Source organism: Carassius auratus, chromosome 29 (assembly GCF_003368295.1).
Source record: "Carassius auratus strain Wakin chromosome 29, ASM336829v1, whole genome shotgun sequence".
NCBI classification, from domain to species: domain Eukaryota; kingdom Metazoa; phylum Chordata; class Actinopteri; order Cypriniformes; family Cyprinidae; genus Carassius; species Carassius auratus.
Genome location: NC_039271.1, coordinates 17,715,715 through 17,735,697, shown reverse-complemented (window position 1 = coordinate 17,735,697; position 19,983 = coordinate 17,715,715). Strand labels below are relative to the sequence as shown.

The window sequence follows — 19,983 nt, the reverse complement described above, 5'->3', positions numbered from 1 at the left end:
TTTCCTTGCTTTTTAGCCAAGTCAGCGCTGGAGGCCTGTCCCAGCCTCTGCTCCTTTCTAAAAGAGGCACCCAGTTGAAGTAGGGACACCAATAATTTACAATTATAGTGAAGTTACTTCAAAACAGGAAAAAGTACTTGAATATAATTTGAAATAGTGAAAAGTAATAAGTATCATAAAGGATGGTAACAGCCAATGTCACTCGGTTGAAAGTTTTTGGTGAAAAAATGTTTGGATGTTTTACTTTTTTGAGTATAACGGCTAATGCTCAGCTATCTGCCATTTTCAGAACAGCCCTAAGGGCCTTCATTAGTGCATTCAGGTGTGTTTTATAAGAGAAGGACATGCACTCTCCAGGAAGGGGTCCTCCAGGGGTAGTACTGCATAACCCTTCAAGAAGGAAGCCTCAACCTTGGAGAAATTCAAGACGTTATCTTGTGGCGAAGCTCGACAAGGAAAAAGTTGGTGGAATAGTGCCTGGGGTAAAGGGCATTATCTGGTAGCGTGGCCAAGAGGTTCTTTCTGTTTTTCCCCAGTCTCTTTAGGGGCGTGGTTTTGAATCCCACCGCTGCCAGGGGCTCCATTTCGGGAGACACTTTTTGCTGCCATGGCCGAATAAAGAGCTTTCCTTGGCCGCATTGGACATGTTTACTGAATAAGGTTTGTGGAGGCCGTCGCTTCTATTTCTGGATGGTATAAAGCCCAAAGACGAACAAAAGGGACTCCCACCAGGCTAGCGTGGCCAAGTGGTCTAATGTACTGTATTTAGGCTCCAGTCTCTATGGTGCCGTTGGTTGGAATCATACCGCTGCCATCAGTGGTTTAATTGAGGCCGGGAGGCCCTGCTTGTACTCGATAATGGTCTGAAAATATTGCGAGAGAACACACTTTCCCTGGCAGCAGTCAGGCCCTTCAGGAACATGAGAGTCAAACAAGAAGCCTCATCCTCTCCCACATCCGATCGCCTGTTTGATAAGGCATGCTGTCTCAGTCCTGCTCCTGGGGCACTGCACTTCCTCTGTGGTTTACTGACTTCTTGTGGTTTCGTTGAAGACGATTTGAGTCAATCTTGTGCTGATCTGTTCTTTCAAACTTATCTCAGACTTGTTGTGACAGGGACATAGCCGCAAGCCCTAACCTGCAAGGGATCAGGTTTGTTTTACGCAAACAGGATTAGACTGCAGCTTTTCATCAAAGTCAGCTCGGGGCGGCCTTTCCACTGGTCCAAGTGACCCGTGAAACGCAGGCAAACAAGGTAGCGTGGCCGAGCGGTCTAAGGCGCTGGATTAAGGCTCCAGTCTCTTCGGGGGCGTGGGTTCGAATCCCACCGCTGCCAGGAAAGCCTTTTGGAAGACTGCTGTGGCTTTGCAAAGTGATGCTGTGTGAACATCCGAATTGAGCTGCTTTTGCTTTCCTTGCTTTTTAGCCAAGTCAGCGCTGGAGGCCTGTCCCAGCCTCTGCTCCTTTCTAAAAGAGGCACCCAGTTGAAGTAGGGACACCAATAATTTACAATTATAGTGAAGTTACTTCAAAACAGGAAAAAGTACTTGAATATAATTTGAAATAGTGAAAAGTAATAAGTATCATAAAGGATGGTAACAGCCAATGTCACTCGTTGAAAGTTTTTGGTGAAAAAATGTTTGGATGTTTTACTTTTTTGAGTATAACGGCTAATGCTCAGCTATCTGCCATTTTCAGAACAGCCCTAAGGGCCTTCATTAGTGCATTCAGGTGTGTTTTATAAGAGAAGGACATGCACTCTCCAGGAAGGGGTCCTCCAGGGGTAGTACTGCATAACCCTTCAAGAAGGAAGCCTCAACCTTGGAGAAATTCAAGACGTTATCTTGTGGCGAAGCTCGACAAGGAAAAAGTTGGTGGAATAGTGCCTGGGGTAAAGGGCATTATCTGGTAGCGTGGCCAAGAGGTTCTTTCTGTTTTTCCCCAGTCTCTTTAGGGGCGTGGTTTTGAATCCCACCGCTGCCAGGGGCTCCATTTCGGGAGACACTTTTTGCTGCCATGGCCGAATAAAGAGCTTTCCTTGGCCGCATTGGACATGTTTACTGAATAAGGTTTGTGGAGGCCGTCGCTTCTATTTCTGGATGGTATAAAGCCCAAAGACGAACAAAAGGGACTCCCACCAGGCTAGCGTGGCCAAGTGGTCTAATGTACTGTATTTAGGCTCCAGTCTCTATGGTGCCGTTGGTTGGAATCATACCGCTGCCATCAGTGGTTTAATTGAGGCCGGGAGGCCCTGCTTGTACTCGATAATGGTCTGAAAATATTGCGAGAGAACACACTTTCCCTGGCAGCAGTCAGGCCCTTCAGGAACATGAGAGTCAAACAAGAAGCCTCATCCTCTCCCACATCCGATCGCCTGTTTGATAAGGCATGCTGTCTCAGTCCTGCTCCTGGGGCACTGCACTTCCTCTGTGGTTTACTGACTTCTTGTGGTTTCGTTGAAGACGATTTGAGTCAATCTTGTGCTGATCTGTTCTTTCAAACTTATCTCAGACTTGTTGTGACAGGGACATAGCCGCAAGCCCTAACCTGCAAGGGATCAGGTTTGTTTTACGCAAACAGGATTAGACTGCAGCTTTTCATCAAAGTCAGCTCGGGGCGGCCTTTCCACTGGTCCAAGTGACCCGTGAAACGCAGGCAAACAAGGTAGCGTGGCCGAGCGGTCTAAGGCGCTGGATTAAGGCTCCAGTCTCTTCGGGGGCGTGGGTTCGAATCCCACCGCTGCCAGGAAAGCCTTTTGGAAGACTGCTGTGGCTTTGCAAAGTGATGCTGTGTGAACATCCGAATTGAGCTGCTTTTGCTTTCCTTGCTTTTTAGCCAAGTCAGCGCTGGAGGCCTGTCCCAGCCTCTGCTCCTTTCTAAAAGAGGCACCCAGTTGAAGTAGGGACACCAATAATTTACAATTATAGTGAAGTTACTTCAAAACAGGAAAAAGTACTTGAATATAATTTGAAATAGTGAAAAGTAATAAGTATCATAAAGGATGGTAACAGCCAATGTCACTCGTTGAAAGTTTTTGGTGAAAAAATGTTTGGATGTTTTACTTTTTTGAGTATAACGGCTAATGCTCAGCTATCTGCCATTTTCAGAACAGCCCTAAGGGCCTTCATTAGTGCATTCAGGTGTGTTTTATAAGAGAAGGACATGCACTCTCCAGGAAGGGGTCCTCCAGGGGTAGTACTGCATAACCCTTCAAGAAGGAAGCCTCAACCTTGGAGAAATTCAAGACGTTATCTTGTGGCGAAGCTCGACAAGGAAAAAGTTGGTGGAATAGTGCCTGGGGTAAAGGGCATTATCTGGTAGCGTGGCCAAGAGGTTCTTTCTGTTTTTCCCCAGTCTCTTTAGGGGCGTGGTTTTGAATCCCACCGCTGCCAGGGGCTCCATTTCGGGAGACACTTTTTGCTGCCATGGCCGAATAAAGAGCTTTCCTTGGCCGCATTGGACATGTTTACTGAATAAGGTTTGTGGAGGCCGTCGCTTCTATTTCTGGATGGTATAAAGCCCAAAGACGAACAAAAGGGACTCCCACCAGGCTAGCGTGGCCAAGTGGTCTAATGTACTGTATTTAGGCTCCAGTCTCTATGGTGCCGTTGGTTGGAATCATACCGCTGCCATCAGTGGTTTAATTGAGGCCGGGAGGCCCTGCTTGTACTCGATAATGGTCTGAAAATATTGCGAGAGAACACACTTTCCCTGGCAGCAGTCAGGCCCTTCAGGAACATGAGAGTCAAACAAGAAGCCTCATCCTCTCCCACATCCGATCGCCTGTTTGATAAGGCATGCTGTCTCAGTCCTGCTCCTGGGGCACTGCACTTCCTCTGTGGTTTACTGACTTCTTGTGGTTTCGTTGAAGACGATTTGAGTCAATCTTGTGCTGATCTGTTCTTTCAAACTTATCTCAGACTTGTTGTGACAGGGACATAGCCGCAAGCCCTAACCTGCAAGGGATCAGGTTTGTTTTACGCAAACAGGATTAGACTGCAGCTTTTCATCAAAGTCAGCTCGGGGCGGCCTTTCCACTGGTCCAAGTGACCCGTGAAACGCAGGCAAACAAGGTAGCGTGGCCGAGCGGTCTAAGGCGCTGGATTAAGGCTCCAGTCTCTTCGGGGGCGTGGGTTCGAATCCCACCGCTGCCAGGAAAGCCTTTTGGAAGACTGCTGTGGCTTTGCAAAGTGATGCTGTGTGAACATCCGAATTGAGCTGCTTTTGCTTTCCTTGCTTTTTAGCCAAGTCAGCGCTGGAGGCCTGTCCCAGCCTCTGCTCCTTTCTAAAAGAGGCACCCAGTTGAAGTAGGGACACCAATAATTTACAATTATAGTGAAGTTACTTCAAAACAGGAAAAAGTACTTGAATATAATTTGAAATAGTGAAAAGTAATAAGTATCATAAAGGATGGTAACAGCCAATGTCACTCGTTGAAAGTTTTTGGTGAAAAAATGTTTGGATGTTTTACTTTTTTGAGTATAACGGCTAATGCTCAGCTATCTGCCATTTTCAGAACAGCCCTAAGGGCCTTCATTAGTGCATTCAGGTGTGTTTTATAAGAGAAGGACATGCACTCTCCAGGAAGGGGTCCTCCAGGGGTAGTACTGCATAACCCTTCAAGAAGGAAGCCTCAACCTTGGAGAAATTCAAGACGTTATCTTGTGGCGAAGCTCGACAAGGAAAAAGTTGGTGGAATAGTGCCTGGGGTAAAGGGCATTATCTGGTAGCGTGGCCAAGAGGTTCTTTCTGTTTTTCCCCAGTCTCTTTAGGGGCGTGGTTTTGAATCCCACCGCTGCCAGGGGCTCCATTTCGGGAGACACTTTTTGCTGCCATGGCCGAATAAAGAGCTTTCCTTGGCCGCATTGGACATGTTTACTGAATAAGGTTTGTGGAGGCCGTCGCTTCTATTTCTGGATGGTATAAAGCCCAAAGACGAACAAAAGGGACTCCCACCAGGCTAGCGTGGCCAAGTGGTCTAATGTACTGTATTTAGGCTCCAGTCTCTATGGTGCCGTTGGTTGGAATCATACCGCTGCCATCAGTGGTTTAATTGAGGCCGGGAGGCCCTGCTTGTACTCGATAATGGTCTGAAAATATTGCGAGAGAACACACTTTCCCTGGCAGCAGTCAGGCCCTTCAGGAACATGAGAGTCAAACAAGAAGCCTCATCCTCTCCCACATCCGATCGCCTGTTTGATAAGGCATGCTGTCTCAGTCCTGCTCCTGGGGCACTGCACTTCCTCTGTGGTTTACTGACTTCTTGTGGTTTCGTTGAAGACGATTTGAGTCAATCTTGTGCTGATCTGTTCTTTCAAACTTATCTCAGACTTGTTGTGACAGGGACATAGCCGCAAGCCCTAACCTGCAAGGGATCAGGTTTGTTTTACGCAAACAGGATTAGACTGCAGCTTTTCATCAAAGTCAGCTCGGGGCGGCCTTTCCACTGGTCCAAGTGACCCGTGAAACGCAGGCAAACAAGGTAGCGTGGCCGAGCGGTCTAAGGCGCTGGATTAAGGCTCCAGTCTCTTCGGGGGCGTGGGTTCGAATCCCACCGCTGCCAGGAAAGCCTTTTGGAAGACTGCTGTGGCTTTGCAAAGTGATGCTGTGTGAACATCCGAATTGAGCTGCTTTTGCTTTCCTTGCTTTTTAGCCAAGTCAGCGCTGGAGGCCTGTCCCAGCCTCTGCTCCTTTCTAAAAGAGGCACCCAGTTGAAGTAGGGACACCAATAATTTACAATTATAGTGAAGTTACTTCAAAACAGGAAAAAGTACTTGAATATAATTTGAAATAGTGAAAAGTAATAAGTATCATAAAGGATGGTAACAGCCAATGTCACTCGTTGAAAGTTTTTGGTGAAAAAATGTTTGGATGTTTTACTTTTTTGAGTATAACGGCTAATGCTCAGCTATCTGCCATTTTCAGAACAGCCCTAAGGGCCTTCATTAGTGCATTCAGGTGTGTTTTATAAGAGAAGGACATGCACTCTCCAGGAAGGGGTCCTCCAGGGGTAGTACTGCATAACCCTTCAAGAAGGAAGCCTCAACCTTGGAGAAATTCAAGACGTTATCTTGTGGCGAAGCTCGACAAGGAAAAAGTTGGTGGAATAGTGCCTGGGGTAAAGGGCATTATCTGGTAGCGTGGCCAAGAGGTTCTTTCTGTTTTTCCCCAGTCTCTTTAGGGGCGTGGTTTTGAATCCCACCGCTGCCAGGGGCTCCATTTCGGGAGACACTTTTTGCTGCCATGGCCGAATAAAGAGCTTTCCTTGGCCGCATTGGACATGTTTACTGAATAAGGTTTGTGGAGGCCGTCGCTTCTATTTCTGGATGGTATAAAGCCCAAAGACGAACAAAAGGGACTCCCACCAGGCTAGCGTGGCCAAGTGGTCTAATGTACTGTATTTAGGCTCCAGTCTCTATGGTGCCGTTGGTTGGAATCATACCGCTGCCATCAGTGGTTTAATTGAGGCCGGGAGGCCCTGCTTGTACTCGATAATGGTCTGAAAATATTGCGAGAGAACACACTTTCCCTGGCAGCAGTCAGGCCCTTCAGGAACATGAGAGTCAAACAAGAAGCCTCATCCTCTCCCACATCCGATCGCCTGTTTGATAAGGCATGCTGTCTCAGTCCTGCTCCTGGGGCACTGCACTTCCTCTGTGGTTTACTGACTTCTTGTGGTTTCGTTGAAGACGATTTGAGTCAATCTTGTGCTGATCTGTTCTTTCAAACTTATCTCAGACTTGTTGTGACAGGGACATAGCCGCAAGCCCTAACCTGCAAGGGATCAGGTTTGTTTTACGCAAACAGGATTAGACTGCAGCTTTTCATCAAAGTCAGCTCGGGGCGGCCTTTCCACTGGTCCAAGTGACCCGTGAAACGCAGGCAAACAAGGTAGCGTGGCCGAGCGGTCTAAGGCGCTGGATTAAGGCTCCAGTCTCTTCGGGGGCGTGGGTTCGAATCCCACCGCTGCCAGGAAAGCCTTTTGGAAGACTGCTGTGGCTTTGCAAAGTGATGCTGTGTGAACATCCGAATTGAGCTGCTTTTGCTTTCCTTGCTTTTTAGCCAAGTCAGCGCTGGAGGCCTGTCCCAGCCTCTGCTCCTTTCTAAAAGAGGCACCCAGTTGAAGTAGGGACACCAATAATTTACAATTATAGTGAAGTTACTTCAAAACAGGAAAAAGTACTTGAATATAATTTGAAATAGTGAAAAGTAATAAGTATCATAAAGGATGGTAACAGCCAATGTCACTCGTTGAAAGTTTTTGGTGAAAAAATGTTTGGATGTTTTACTTTTTTGAGTATAACGGCTAATGCTCAGCTATCTGCCATTTTCAGAACAGCCCTAAGGGCCTTCATTAGTGCATTCAGGTGTGTTTTATAAGAGAAGGACATGCACTCTCCAGGAAGGGGTCCTCCAGGGGTAGTACTGCATAACCCTTCAAGAAGGAAGCCTCAACCTTGGAGAAATTCAAGACGTTATCTTGTGGCGAAGCTCGACAAGGAAAAAGTTGGTGGAATAGTGCCTGGGGTAAAGGGCATTATCTGGTAGCGTGGCCAAGAGGTTCTTTCTGTTTTTCCCCAGTCTCTTTAGGGGCGTGGTTTTGAATCCCACCGCTGCCAGGGGCTCCATTTCGGGAGACACTTTTTGCTGCCATGGCCGAATAAAGAGCTTTCCTTGGCCGCATTGGACATGTTTACTGAATAAGGTTTGTGGAGGCCGTCGCTTCTATTTCTGGATGGTATAAAGCCCAAAGACGAACAAAAGGGACTCCCACCAGGCTAGCGTGGCCAAGTGGTCTAATGTACTGTATTTAGGCTCCAGTCTCTATGGTGCCGTTGGTTGGAATCATACCGCTGCCATCAGTGGTTTAATTGAGGCCGGGAGGCCCTGCTTGTACTCGATAATGGTCTGAAAATATTGCGAGAGAACACACTTTCCCTGGCAGCAGTCAGGCCCTTCAGGAACATGAGAGTCAAACAAGAAGCCTCATCCTCTCCCACATCCGATCGCCTGTTTGATAAGGCATGCTGTCTCAGTCCTGCTCCTGGGGCACTGCACTTCCTCTGTGGTTTACTGACTTCTTGTGGTTTCGTTGAAGACGATTTGAGTCAATCTTGTGCTGATCTGTTCTTTCAAACTTATCTCAGACTTGTTGTGACAGGGACATAGCCGCAAGCCCTAACCTGCAAGGGATCAGGTTTGTTTTACGCAAACAGGATTAGACTGCAGCTTTTCATCAAAGTCAGCTCGGGGCGGCCTTTCCACTGGTCCAAGTGACCCGTGAAACGCAGGCAAACAAGGTAGCGTGGCCGAGCGGTCTAAGGCGCTGGATTAAGGCTCCAGTCTCTTCGGGGGCGTGGGTTCGAATCCCACCGCTGCCAGGAAAGCCTTTTGGAAGACTGCTGTGGCTTTGCAAAGTGATGCTGTGTGAACATCCGAATTGAGCTGCTTTTGCTTTCCTTGCTTTTTAGCCAAGTCAGCGCTGGAGGCCTGTCCCAGCCTCTGCTCCTTTCTAAAAGAGGCACCCAGTTGAAGTAGGGACACCAATAATTTACAATTATAGTGAAGTTACTTCAAAACAGGAAAAAGTACTTGAATATAATTTGAAATAGTGAAAAGTAATAAGTATCATAAAGGATGGTAACAGCCAATGTCACTCGTTGAAAGTTTTTGGTGAAAAAATGTTTGGATGTTTTACTTTTTTGAGTATAACGGCTAATGCTCAGCTATCTGCCATTTTCAGAACAGCCCTAAGGGCCTTCATTAGTGCATTCAGGTGTGTTTTATAAGAGAAGGACATGCACTCTCCAGGAAGGGGTCCTCCAGGGGTAGTACTGCATAACCCTTCAAGAAGGAAGCCTCAACCTTGGAGAAATTCAAGACGTTATCTTGTGGCGAAGCTCGACAAGGAAAAAGTTGGTGGAATAGTGCCTGGGGTAAAGGGCATTATCTGGTAGCGTGGCCAAGAGGTTCTTTCTGTTTTTCCCCAGTCTCTTTAGGGGCGTGGTTTTGAATCCCACCGCTGCCAGGGGCTCCATTTCGGGAGACACTTTTTGCTGCCATGGCCGAATAAAGAGCTTTCCTTGGCCGCATTGGACATGTTTACTGAATAAGGTTTGTGGAGGCCGTCGCTTCTATTTCTGGATGGTATAAAGCCCAAAGACGAACAAAAGGGACTCCCACCAGGCTAGCGTGGCCAAGTGGTCTAATGTACTGTATTTAGGCTCCAGTCTCTATGGTGCCGTTGGTTGGAATCATACCGCTGCCATCAGTGGTTTAATTGAGGCCGGGAGGCCCTGCTTGTACTCGATAATGGTCTGAAAATATTGCGAGAGAACACACTTTCCCTGGCAGCAGTCAGGCCCTTCAGGAACATGAGAGTCAAACAAGAAGCCTCATCCTCTCCCACATCCGATCGCCTGTTTGATAAGGCATGCTGTCTCAGTCCTGCTCCTGGGGCACTGCACTTCCTCTGTGGTTTACTGACTTCTTGTGGTTTCGTTGAAGACGATTTGAGTCAATCTTGTGCTGATCTGTTCTTTCAAACTTATCTCAGACTTGTTGTGACAGGGACATAGCCGCAAGCCCTAACCTGCAAGGGATCAGGTTTGTTTTACGCAAACAGGATTAGACTGCAGCTTTTCATCAAAGTCAGCTCGGGGCGGCCTTTCCACTGGTCCAAGTGACCCGTGAAACGCAGGCAAACAAGGTAGCGTGGCCGAGCGGTCTAAGGCGCTGGATTAAGGCTCCAGTCTCTTCGGGGGCGTGGGTTCGAATCCCACCGCTGCCAGGAAAGCCTTTTGGAAGACTGCTGTGGCTTTGCAAAGTGATGCTGTGTGAACATCCGAATTGAGCTGCTTTTGCTTTCCTTGCTTTTTAGCCAAGTCAGCGCTGGAGGCCTGTCCCAGCCTCTGCTCCTTTCTAAAAGAGGCACCCAGTTGAAGTAGGGACACCAATAATTTACAATTATAGTGAAGTTACTTCAAAACAGGAAAAAGTACTTGAATATAATTTGAAATAGTGAAAAGTAATAAGTATCATAAAGGATGGTAACAGCCAATGTCACTCGTTGAAAGTTTTTGGTGAAAAAATGTTTGGATGTTTTACTTTTTTGAGTATAACGGCTAATGCTCAGCTATCTGCCATTTTCAGAACAGCCCTAAGGGCCTTCATTAGTGCATTCAGGTGTGTTTTATAAGAGAAGGACATGCACTCTCCAGGAAGGGGTCCTCCAGGGGTAGTACTGCATAACCCTTCAAGAAGGAAGCCTCAACCTTGGAGAAATTCAAGACGTTATCTTGTGGCGAAGCTCGACAAGGAAAAAGTTGGTGGAATAGTGCCTGGGGTAAAGGGCATTATCTGGTAGCGTGGCCAAGAGGTTCTTTCTGTTTTTCCCCAGTCTCTTTAGGGGCGTGGTTTTGAATCCCACCGCTGCCAGGGGCTCCATTTCGGGAGACACTTTTTGCTGCCATGGCCGAATAAAGAGCTTTCCTTGGCCGCATTGGACATGTTTACTGAATAAGGTTTGTGGAGGCCGTCGCTTCTATTTCTGGATGGTATAAAGCCCAAAGACGAACAAAAGGGACTCCCACCAGGCTAGCGTGGCCAAGTGGTCTAATGTACTGTATTTAGGCTCCAGTCTCTATGGTGCCGTTGGTTGGAATCATACCGCTGCCATCAGTGGTTTAATTGAGGCCGGGAGGCCCTGCTTGTACTCGATAATGGTCTGAAAATATTGCGAGAGAACACACTTTCCCTGGCAGCAGTCAGGCCCTTCAGGAACATGAGAGTCAAACAAGAAGCCTCATCCTCTCCCACATCCGATCGCCTGTTTGATAAGGCATGCTGTCTCAGTCCTGCTCCTGGGGCACTGCACTTCCTCTGTGGTTTACTGACTTCTTGTGGTTTCGTTGAAGACGATTTGAGTCAATCTTGTGCTGATCTGTTCTTTCAAACTTATCTCAGACTTGTTGTGACAGGGACATAGCCGCAAGCCCTAACCTGCAAGGGATCAGGTTTGTTTTACGCAAACAGGATTAGACTGCAGCTTTTCATCAAAGTCAGCTCGGGGCGGCCTTTCCACTGGTCCAAGTGACCCGTGAAACGCAGGCAAACAAGGTAGCGTGGCCGAGCGGTCTAAGGCGCTGGATTAAGGCTCCAGTCTCTTCGGGGGCGTGGGTTCGAATCCCACCGCTGCCAGGAAAGCCTTTTGGAAGACTGCTGTGGCTTTGCAAAGTGATGCTGTGTGAACATCCGAATTGAGCTGCTTTTGCTTTCCTTGCTTTTTAGCCAAGTCAGCGCTGGAGGCCTGTCCCAGCCTCTGCTCCTTTCTAAAAGAGGCACCCAGTTGAAGTAGGGACACCAATAATTTACAATTATAGTGAAGTTACTTCAAAACAGGAAAAAGTACTTGAATATAATTTGAAATAGTGAAAAGTAATAAGTATCATAAAGGATGGTAACAGCCAATGTCACTCGTTGAAAGTTTTTGGTGAAAAAATGTTTGGATGTTTTACTTTTTTGAGTATAACGGCTAATGCTCAGCTATCTGCCATTTTCAGAACAGCCCTAAGGGCCTTCATTAGTGCATTCAGGTGTGTTTTATAAGAGAAGGACATGCACTCTCCAGGAAGGGGTCCTCCAGGGGTAGTACTGCATAACCCTTCAAGAAGGAAGCCTCAACCTTGGAGAAATTCAAGACGTTATCTTGTGGCGAAGCTCGACAAGGAAAAAGTTGGTGGAATAGTGCCTGGGGTAAAGGGCATTATCTGGTAGCGTGGCCAAGAGGTTCTTTCTGTTTTTCCCCAGTCTCTTTAGGGGCGTGGTTTTGAATCCCACCGCTGCCAGGGGCTCCATTTCGGGAGACACTTTTTGCTGCCATGGCCGAATAAAGAGCTTTCCTTGGCCGCATTGGACATGTTTACTGAATAAGGTTTGTGGAGGCCGTCGCTTCTATTTCTGGATGGTATAAAGCCCAAAGACGAACAAAAGGGACTCCCACCAGGCTAGCGTGGCCAAGTGGTCTAATTTACTGTATTTAGGCTCCAGTCTCTATGGTGCCGTTGGTTGGAATCATACCGCTGCCATCAGTGGTTTAATTGAGGCCGGGAGGCCCTGCTTGTACTCGATAATGGTCTGAAAATATTGCGAGAGAACACACTTTCCCTGGCAGCAGTCAGGCCCTTCAGGAACATGAGAGTCAAACAAGAAGCCTCATCCTCTCCCACATCCGATCGCCTGTTTGATAAGGCATGCTGTCTCAGTCCTGCTCCTGGGGCACTGCACTTCCTCTGTGGTTTACTGACTTCTTGTGGTTTCGTTGAAGACGATTTGAGTCAATCTTGTGCTGATCTGTTCTTTCAAACTTATCTCAGACTTGTTGTGACAGGGACATAGCCGCAAGCCCTAACCTGCAAGGGATCAGGTTTGTTTTATGCAAACAGGATAAGATTGCTGCTTTGGAACATATCTGGCGCCACCTTTTTAGTAAGGTCAATCAAGGGGCTGGTGAGGTCCGAATAATTAGGAACAAACGGTCTATAATATCCCGCCAGCCCCAAGAACTGTGTTACCTCCTTTTTTGTCTTGGGACGTGGGCAGGTCGCAACAGCGGCTGTCTTGTCGATTTGGGGACCCAAGTGGAAGCCCAGATACCTTACTTCCACACGCCCAATCGTACACTTCTTTGGGTTGGCCGTGAGTCCAGGCCCCCCTCAGCGATCTCAGGACAGCCCTTAGATGCTGCATATGCCGCTGCCAATCATTACTGAATATAATGATTTAATCTAACTGTGCGTTCACACCGCTGGCGTCGAGAGCGTCAAAGTGGCCAGAAGTCATTCATTTTCAATGTAAGCTGGCGTCGAGCAGCAGCGAGGACTTGGCCGTTGAGAGCGTTGAGGAGAGTTGAAATCAAGGCAATTTTATGGTAATGAGCTATGACACGGTTGGGCAGCAACCAATCAGAACGTAGAAGTCCACCGCTTGAGAGGATTCCAGAGAACGCAGCTCCGACCACATTAGTTCTCAAGCACAATAGAGGACAGGTTGATTATTGCTGTTTCGGGTTTGCAATAATCTATGATATGTCCCTGTTTGCGTACAGGGACATAAAATTTAATTAAAAGTGATATGTGGACCAAGGTGTCTGAGATTGTTCATTTTCCTGGTGAGTTGCTGATGTGCAGTAACGTTATATGAATAATAATCTAATGATATAATAAATAATAGTACTGCAGTCCCATTTTACTATTAAACAAATTTCCCTGATTATACTTACATTAAGTAATGTTTATACTTGATTATATTTACTTAAGTAGCATTTTCAATGCAATACTTTTACTTGCATCAGAGTATTTTTACAGTGCTTTATACATTATTAGGTAAAGGATCTTCATACTTCGTCCAAAACAATATTTAATGAGGTTAACTTATAACGTTACCCTCCTTGTGGTTAGTCAGCACACGATCATCAAGCCTGTTTGCTTTGCGGCCACTTTAAATACAATCTGTCAATCTGTCAGAGCGTCTGAGTGCTCACAAATCTTTCTGTAGCATCGTGAGCAAAGAGGCCAAAGCGATTTTTGATGCTCTCGACGCCGGTGAACGCACAGTAAGCAGGCAGCATGGTGCTGCAGAATCTTATTCATGAGGCGCTGAAAGGTTGCTTGTGCCCTGAACAACCCAAATGGAAGGGTAATAAACTGGTCTAATCTGTGTTGTGAAAGCTGTCTTTTCCTTGGATAATGGAGACAAGGGGATCTGACAAAATCTCTTTGTTAAGTCTAATGTCAAATAAAAACGATTCCAAGGCGATCAAGCATCTCGTCAATCCACGGCATTGGATACGCGTCGAATTTCGACACAGCATGCACCTTGCGGTAATCCACACAGAACCGGACTGAGCCGTCCGTTTACGAAACTAAAACTATCGGGCTCGCCCAGTTACTATTGGATTCTTCTATTACTCCTATTTCAAGCATTGCACCTAGTTCAGCCTGAACTACCTTTTTACAGAACATCCCTAATCCAGTGAATATGCGATGGAGTTGTAGGAGACTTCCAATTCAAAAGTATCAAGCGCCTTGCTAACAAACTAACAAAGGCTATGAACATCTTGAGCTCTGCAGTCAACAGCGATGTGACCAAAGTTACTCCGAAAAGTGCAGTGACAACATCAGGCACTATTCTATTCCCTGTGACCTCACTCAAAGAATCAAAAATATTTTGCCAATAAGTTGTTAAAACAGTGCAGGACAAAAACATATGTATATGTTATGCTGCTGTCTGGTGACATCGGTCACAAGTCGGGTCAATGTTATTAAACATCTTAGCGAGCCTGGTTTTAGTCAAATGAGTATGTTGTACAAATTTACATTGGCTCAGTCCATGTTTGGCACAAATTGAAGAATGTTGTACTTTGTCAAGAACATTCCACCACATATCATCACTGAACACAATACCCAGATCTTCCTCCCATAGCGCTTTAATTGACGACAAAGAAACCAATCTAGTGGATTGGTGGATCTGAGCATAAATAAATGAAATTATACCTTCCAAAGTGGGAGTTGGTTTTAAAAAAAAAAATATCAAGGGATGTGTCAGAGGGCACTGAAGGAAACTGAGGGAACTTATAAAAAATATTATGGATCTGTAAGTACCTAAAAAAGTGTTGATTTGGGAGGGAAATTTTTTGCACAACTGTTCAAATGAGGCGAAAGTGTTATCAATGTAGATATCCTTAAATGTTTTAATGCCCATATTAGACCAAACCTCAAATGCACGGTCAATTAACGATGGAGGAAAGGAGTGATTAGCTGTTATTGGTGCCAAAATAGAACATGTTTAAAGGTCAAAGGAACGTCTAAACTGATTCCAAATCTTAACAGTTTTCTTAATGATGATATTTTTGGTGTAATTTTTTATAGGTAATTTAATAGGCGAATGAGCCGAAGCTGAAAGTGGAACTGGCTTGCAGGAAGAATTCTCCCTTCCCAACCAAAACTGACGATAAAAACTGTGAACCAGAATGTAGCAAAAACTGAATTATTTTGAGATGAGCCGCCCAGTAGTAAAACTTAAATTTGGGTAAGGCCATTCCTCCTAGCTTCTTCGGGCTCTGTAAATACTGTTTACGTAATCTTGGTGGCTTCCCACTCCAAACAAAATCCGAAATAGTGTCATTTAATTTACGGAAAAAGGTTTGCGGAAGGAAAATCAATCAATGAATCAATCAATCAATCACCTTTATTTATATAGTGCTTTAAACAAAATACATTGCGTCAAAGCACTGAACAACATTCATTTGGAAAACAGTGTCTCAATAATGCAAAATGATAGTTAAAGGCAGTTCATCATTGAATTCAGTTATGTTAAATTCAGTTAAATTCATGTCAGAATTCAGTTAAATCAGTACACATTGAAACAAGTATAGAAACCTGGGAAGGACATTCATCTTAATACTATTAATCCGAGCTGCTAGAGATGTTCAGCACTGACCAATGATTAAAACTACTTTGCACTTGAGACAGAAGAATAGTGAAATTAGCGCGATAAAGATCCCTGAATTTAGCAGTTACCTGAATCCCAAGATATTTTAACTCATGTGGAGCAACTTTAAATGACAGGGTGTGAAGTGGGTATTCATTTGCTGCCTTATTAATAGGAAGAAGCTCACTCTTTCCTAAATTTAGCTTGTAACCAGATATGGATCAAAAAAAAAAAATAACAGAAAGTGCAGCTGGGACTGACACAGAGAAGTCAGTTATGAATAAAAGAAGATTGTCTGCATATAGATACACTTTCTGTTCTTTCTGTTCCCACAACTCACAATACCTCTAATATGCAGGTCAGCATGAAGCGCAATGGAACGAGACTCAATTGCAACAGCGAATAAAAAAGGACTTAAAGGACACCCTTGCCACGTTGAACGATAGAGAGGAAAGTAAGAAGACTGATTATTATTTTTCCTAACTGAAGCCAAAGGTGACGAGTATAAAATCTTCACCCAAGAAATTAAATTATCTTTAAAGCCGAATTTCCTCAAAGTATAAAATAAGTATTCCCATTCCACACGGTCGAAGGCCTTCTCCGCATCTAACGGAATAATTGATTGCGGTGAGGTTGTTGACGGAAGATTATAAATAGTATTAAAAAGCCTTCTCAAATAAAAAAGTGCCTATTTGTAACAAACCCCATTTGATCAGGAGAGATGATATCTGTGTAACAGATATGCAGGTCATCGATTCATGGGTTAAATTCAGGCATACAAATTAAACCTTTTTGCACTAAATGCCTGGCCTGGCGCCAGCCTGGCTGGACTTAAATTATTTACGATACCCGTGCGAGCCTCAGAGGGGACATGAAATCCCCCCCCCACACACACACATAAGCACACACACGCAAACGAACGTTTCTTTATGCTTTTTATGTAAGTCCTTAATAATATGTATTTTGAATATGTTTGTGGGTACAATGGTTAATCCTTGTTATGCGAGGATTATAATTTTACTATCTTATGAATTGGAAATGTTCTCCTCATTTTAACTTTCTCAAAGAGAGCCATATTTCTGCAACCCCCACTCCTGACCAGGTCGTAAAGCTTTATGACCCCACTGGGCAACAGGACAGGAAAGAAACATTCACTGGTACCTTTTTCTCAATGTATCCTAAACTATTACTTATTTAATGTGGTCTCAATGTATGAAGTATTGCTTTGGTGCATTAAAGATTCCCCATATAAATTGGAGAATCTGCAGTTTTATCACGTGTTAATCAAATCTTTAAATGTGTGTAATTCTGCATTTGAATGTAACTTCATGTTTTGATCATTTATATACATTATTTTTGGTATCTGTGTAATCGTCATGCTTTGACAGACCCATTTATCTAAAGCAAAGTAATGAAAAATGTATTAATCTTGAATTACGAACTTGCTAGAATATCACGGCTGAAGTCTGATAAGGCTAAATCATTAGGGTGGGTGTTTCCACAGAGACAAAGGAACTTTTCCCCGCTTCAGCTCGCGGACGTTCATTGGTTGTTCACGCGAATAGAGGCGTGAACCATCCCAAGCCATAAGAGCCGAAAGAACAAGGTCCGCCTCTCTCTTCTTACACTGACTCCCTTCCCTCCTGCATCGACCCTGTTCGCTCCCGCTCGTGCCTCATATCGCCGCCCCCCCCAAGCCGGGAGGCGGAGAGGACAGCCATTATCATGGCTTCTCCGGAAGCTTTCTTTTTCGTTTTTTTGTTTTCTTTTCTTTACTAAGTTTATTCAACTATTCGCCTCTCCACACAAGGAAGATGAACTCTGGAACACTGCCTTGTTAAACCTTTCAAATACCGCGCGATCCTGCAACAGCCGGAAGATGAACAAACACCCCTTGCCACAAAGGACCACACTGTGCCATGCTCACGCCATCCAGCGCAGCTCACACGCACGTCACACGCGCGTCGCCAGTCTCACGCCATGCACACTGGGCCATGCAAGTATCGTTTTCTATGGAGATTTTAAATGCTGCTTAAAGTGTGTCTATGATTTGAGTCGTTGCTGGCTGAGAAGGGTTACGGACTGTGATTTCCATACCTGAGCTCATTCTGTGATCTCATTCATTCTCTCTCTCTCTCTCTCTCTCTCCCTCTCTCCTTTATTTGGATTCCGTTATGTCTTGTAAAAAGTTTACTGTCTGTATTGTCGTACGCATATTTACTCTGTGTGATTTGTAGTTTCGATGTATTATTAGTCAATTATTAAAAACCCATATATTCATGATTCTTGTCTCCACCACCTGCTCACATTACGAGTCACTGAGATGTCTGATCTTTAGTCACAAGCTTTAAATTTAGAAACTAAATGTATCATAATGATAGGATAATGTTTTCGTGGCCAGAGAATATTTTTCCTTGAATTATAAGAAGTGATAACTTTATTGAAAATTGATAGGTCAATCTTACGGCCATTTGCTGGACAAACCACTGTTTGATTTGCAGTAATTTACAGTAAGAGATATCACATTAATTGATATGAAGAATGGAATATTGACATATTAATGAGTAAGTTACAGTGCCCTGTAATGATTTATTTATGAATGCAATTGAGCTATTTTTCATAATCAATAAACTATTAGTGTAACTGTCATATGAGATATATATTAATCATATTCCTGATTAATTATTTAAATTCCCTATATATCATTTGAGTTAATTATTCTGTACAACTCATTGTTGCTACATCTGGAAGAACAGTTTCCAAACGAAGAGCAAGCATTTTGGATACGATTTTGAAATCAACATTCAATAAACTAATTGGTCTATACGAAGAGAGACTAAGAGGGTCCTTGTCCTTTTTCAAAATAAGAGAAATTGAAGCCTGATTAAGCATAGGGGGAAGTTTAGCGGTCAGAAAAGATTCATTAAACATATCAATCAGAACTGGGGCTAGTTTAATAAAGTCATTTTAAATTAAGTCATATTAATTTTATTTAGGTGTCTGGGGGCTCGACATCGCCGTGACGGCCTTGCTTGTGTATCAGCATGGAGAAGTGATGTTGGTTTATCATCTGATGACATTCTGAAGCAGTCAAGATCCGGCTCGAAGGACCATTTGTTGGGGATTGCCCCACTGATTGCTAGTTTTTTAATGGTGTTAACCACTTCAGTACTCTGATCAGGGAGGAGTCATCAGATTTCGTTTCCACTTTTATTTTGTGCAAGTTTCAACCTTGTACACATGACAGTATACAACTGAGGTAGTTTCTGTAATAAACAAATAAAACAAGATAAATAACTTGTCTACATACTGTTATGATTCAACAGTAAATTACAAATGAAACATTATCAACAACTCTCATATATCCACTTAGAATACTAAGAAAGCAAGGATATAAACTATGGAAATAAATATAATAGCATAAATCACATTATGCTGCATTATTATAACAACAGATAACAAACTGTAAAATATAGGATCATGCACATAAAGGGAAGAATTAAACATATTCATGTTACAAATATTAGTGGTATTAGCATCCGTGCTAGCGCGAGTGCGCTGATAATTATCATAGACAGTAAAAGAAATGGACACAGCGACCCCATTGGAACTCAATTGAGACAAATGAAGCCCAGTTTTAGCGTTTTTTAGCACTTCCGTTTCTGACGCGCAGACTCAAACGAAGCTTGACGACGTCAGCAACCTGTCTGGCAGATGTAAATCTTCTAGTAGCTGTGCGTGAAAACTGCCATCGTTAATCTTGCAGAGACGGCGAGCTTGAGCGGGGAGTTCTTTGTCGTGAGTGAGCAGGAGTAAGTATTCTGATTAATTATTTTGTATAGTATTTTAAAATGTAACGCCAGTACGCCATATTAAGTTAATTGCCTGCGAGCTTCTCCACCTGTCTGTACGGTAATGCGACAGCGAGCCAAGTGGTTATGACGCAATCGTTAGCCTATTTTTTACAAAAACTGTTTATACGGGGCCATAATGTACCATAGAAGGTAATGGAGCCCTTTATATATTGTCGTGTATCTTTAGAAATAAATAATGGACAAACAGAGTCTTTAAACGCCTCAGATGTAAAGTTATTCGCTGTCAAAGTGACGCCAAAATGAATGGGAGTCAATGGGAATGCTAACGCAAGTGAAGTTCTGCTAAAAGATGGCAGCCCCCACCCGACTTCAACTTCCGGTCTAGTTCCTTGCCCCTTGATAATTATACAGATCACAAAACAGCGGCAATATTGGCATAGTGCCAGAAATAGTTGCCGCGCGCACAAACATTCCCCATTAAACATAGAATCGTGTTATGAACTTACTTTGTCAGTAACTTTAACTTGCACTCAAGGATGCTGCACACGAGTGGAAAGTCTGCCAATGCTATGAAACTCCAGCTACAAAAAACTCGGCTGCTGCGCTTGCGTGGCAGAGAATACCTCATTTACGTTAGAATTGTATCTGCTTCAAACTATGTACAGCGCATTTTCCGTAA

The 19,983-nt window shown here is 44.4% G+C and overlaps 8 non-coding genes across 8 annotated transcripts; all 8 read left to right on the top strand.

Annotated features, from left to right (window-relative positions):
* Positions 1–1,254: 1,254 nt before the first annotated feature.
* Positions 1,255–1,336, top strand: trnal-aag (transfer RNA leucine (anticodon AAG)). The gene has a single exon. It is a non-coding gene; the product is annotated as a tRNA-Leu (tRNA).
* A 1,327-nt stretch (positions 1,337–2,663) lies between these two features.
* On the top strand, positions 2,664–2,745 carry trnal-aag (transfer RNA leucine (anticodon AAG)). Its single transcript has one exon. It is a non-coding gene; the product is annotated as a tRNA-Leu (tRNA).
* A 1,327-nt stretch (positions 2,746–4,072) lies between these two features.
* trnal-aag (transfer RNA leucine (anticodon AAG)) lies at positions 4,073–4,154 on the top strand. The gene has a single exon. It is a non-coding gene; the product is annotated as a tRNA-Leu (tRNA).
* Positions 4,155–5,481: 1,327 nt separating this feature from the next.
* trnal-aag (transfer RNA leucine (anticodon AAG)) lies at positions 5,482–5,563 on the top strand. Its single transcript has one exon. It is a non-coding gene; the product is annotated as a tRNA-Leu (tRNA).
* Positions 5,564–6,890: 1,327 nt separating this feature from the next.
* trnal-aag (transfer RNA leucine (anticodon AAG)) lies at positions 6,891–6,972 on the top strand. Its single transcript has one exon. It is a non-coding gene; the product is annotated as a tRNA-Leu (tRNA).
* A 1,327-nt stretch (positions 6,973–8,299) lies between these two features.
* Positions 8,300–8,381, top strand: trnal-aag (transfer RNA leucine (anticodon AAG)). The gene has a single exon. It is a non-coding gene; the product is annotated as a tRNA-Leu (tRNA).
* A 1,327-nt stretch (positions 8,382–9,708) lies between these two features.
* Positions 9,709–9,790, top strand: trnal-aag (transfer RNA leucine (anticodon AAG)). Its single transcript has one exon. It is a non-coding gene; the product is annotated as a tRNA-Leu (tRNA).
* A 1,327-nt stretch (positions 9,791–11,117) lies between these two features.
* Positions 11,118–11,199, top strand: trnal-aag (transfer RNA leucine (anticodon AAG)). Its single transcript has one exon. It is a non-coding gene; the product is annotated as a tRNA-Leu (tRNA).
* The last annotated feature ends 8,784 nt before the right edge of the window (positions 11,200–19,983 follow it).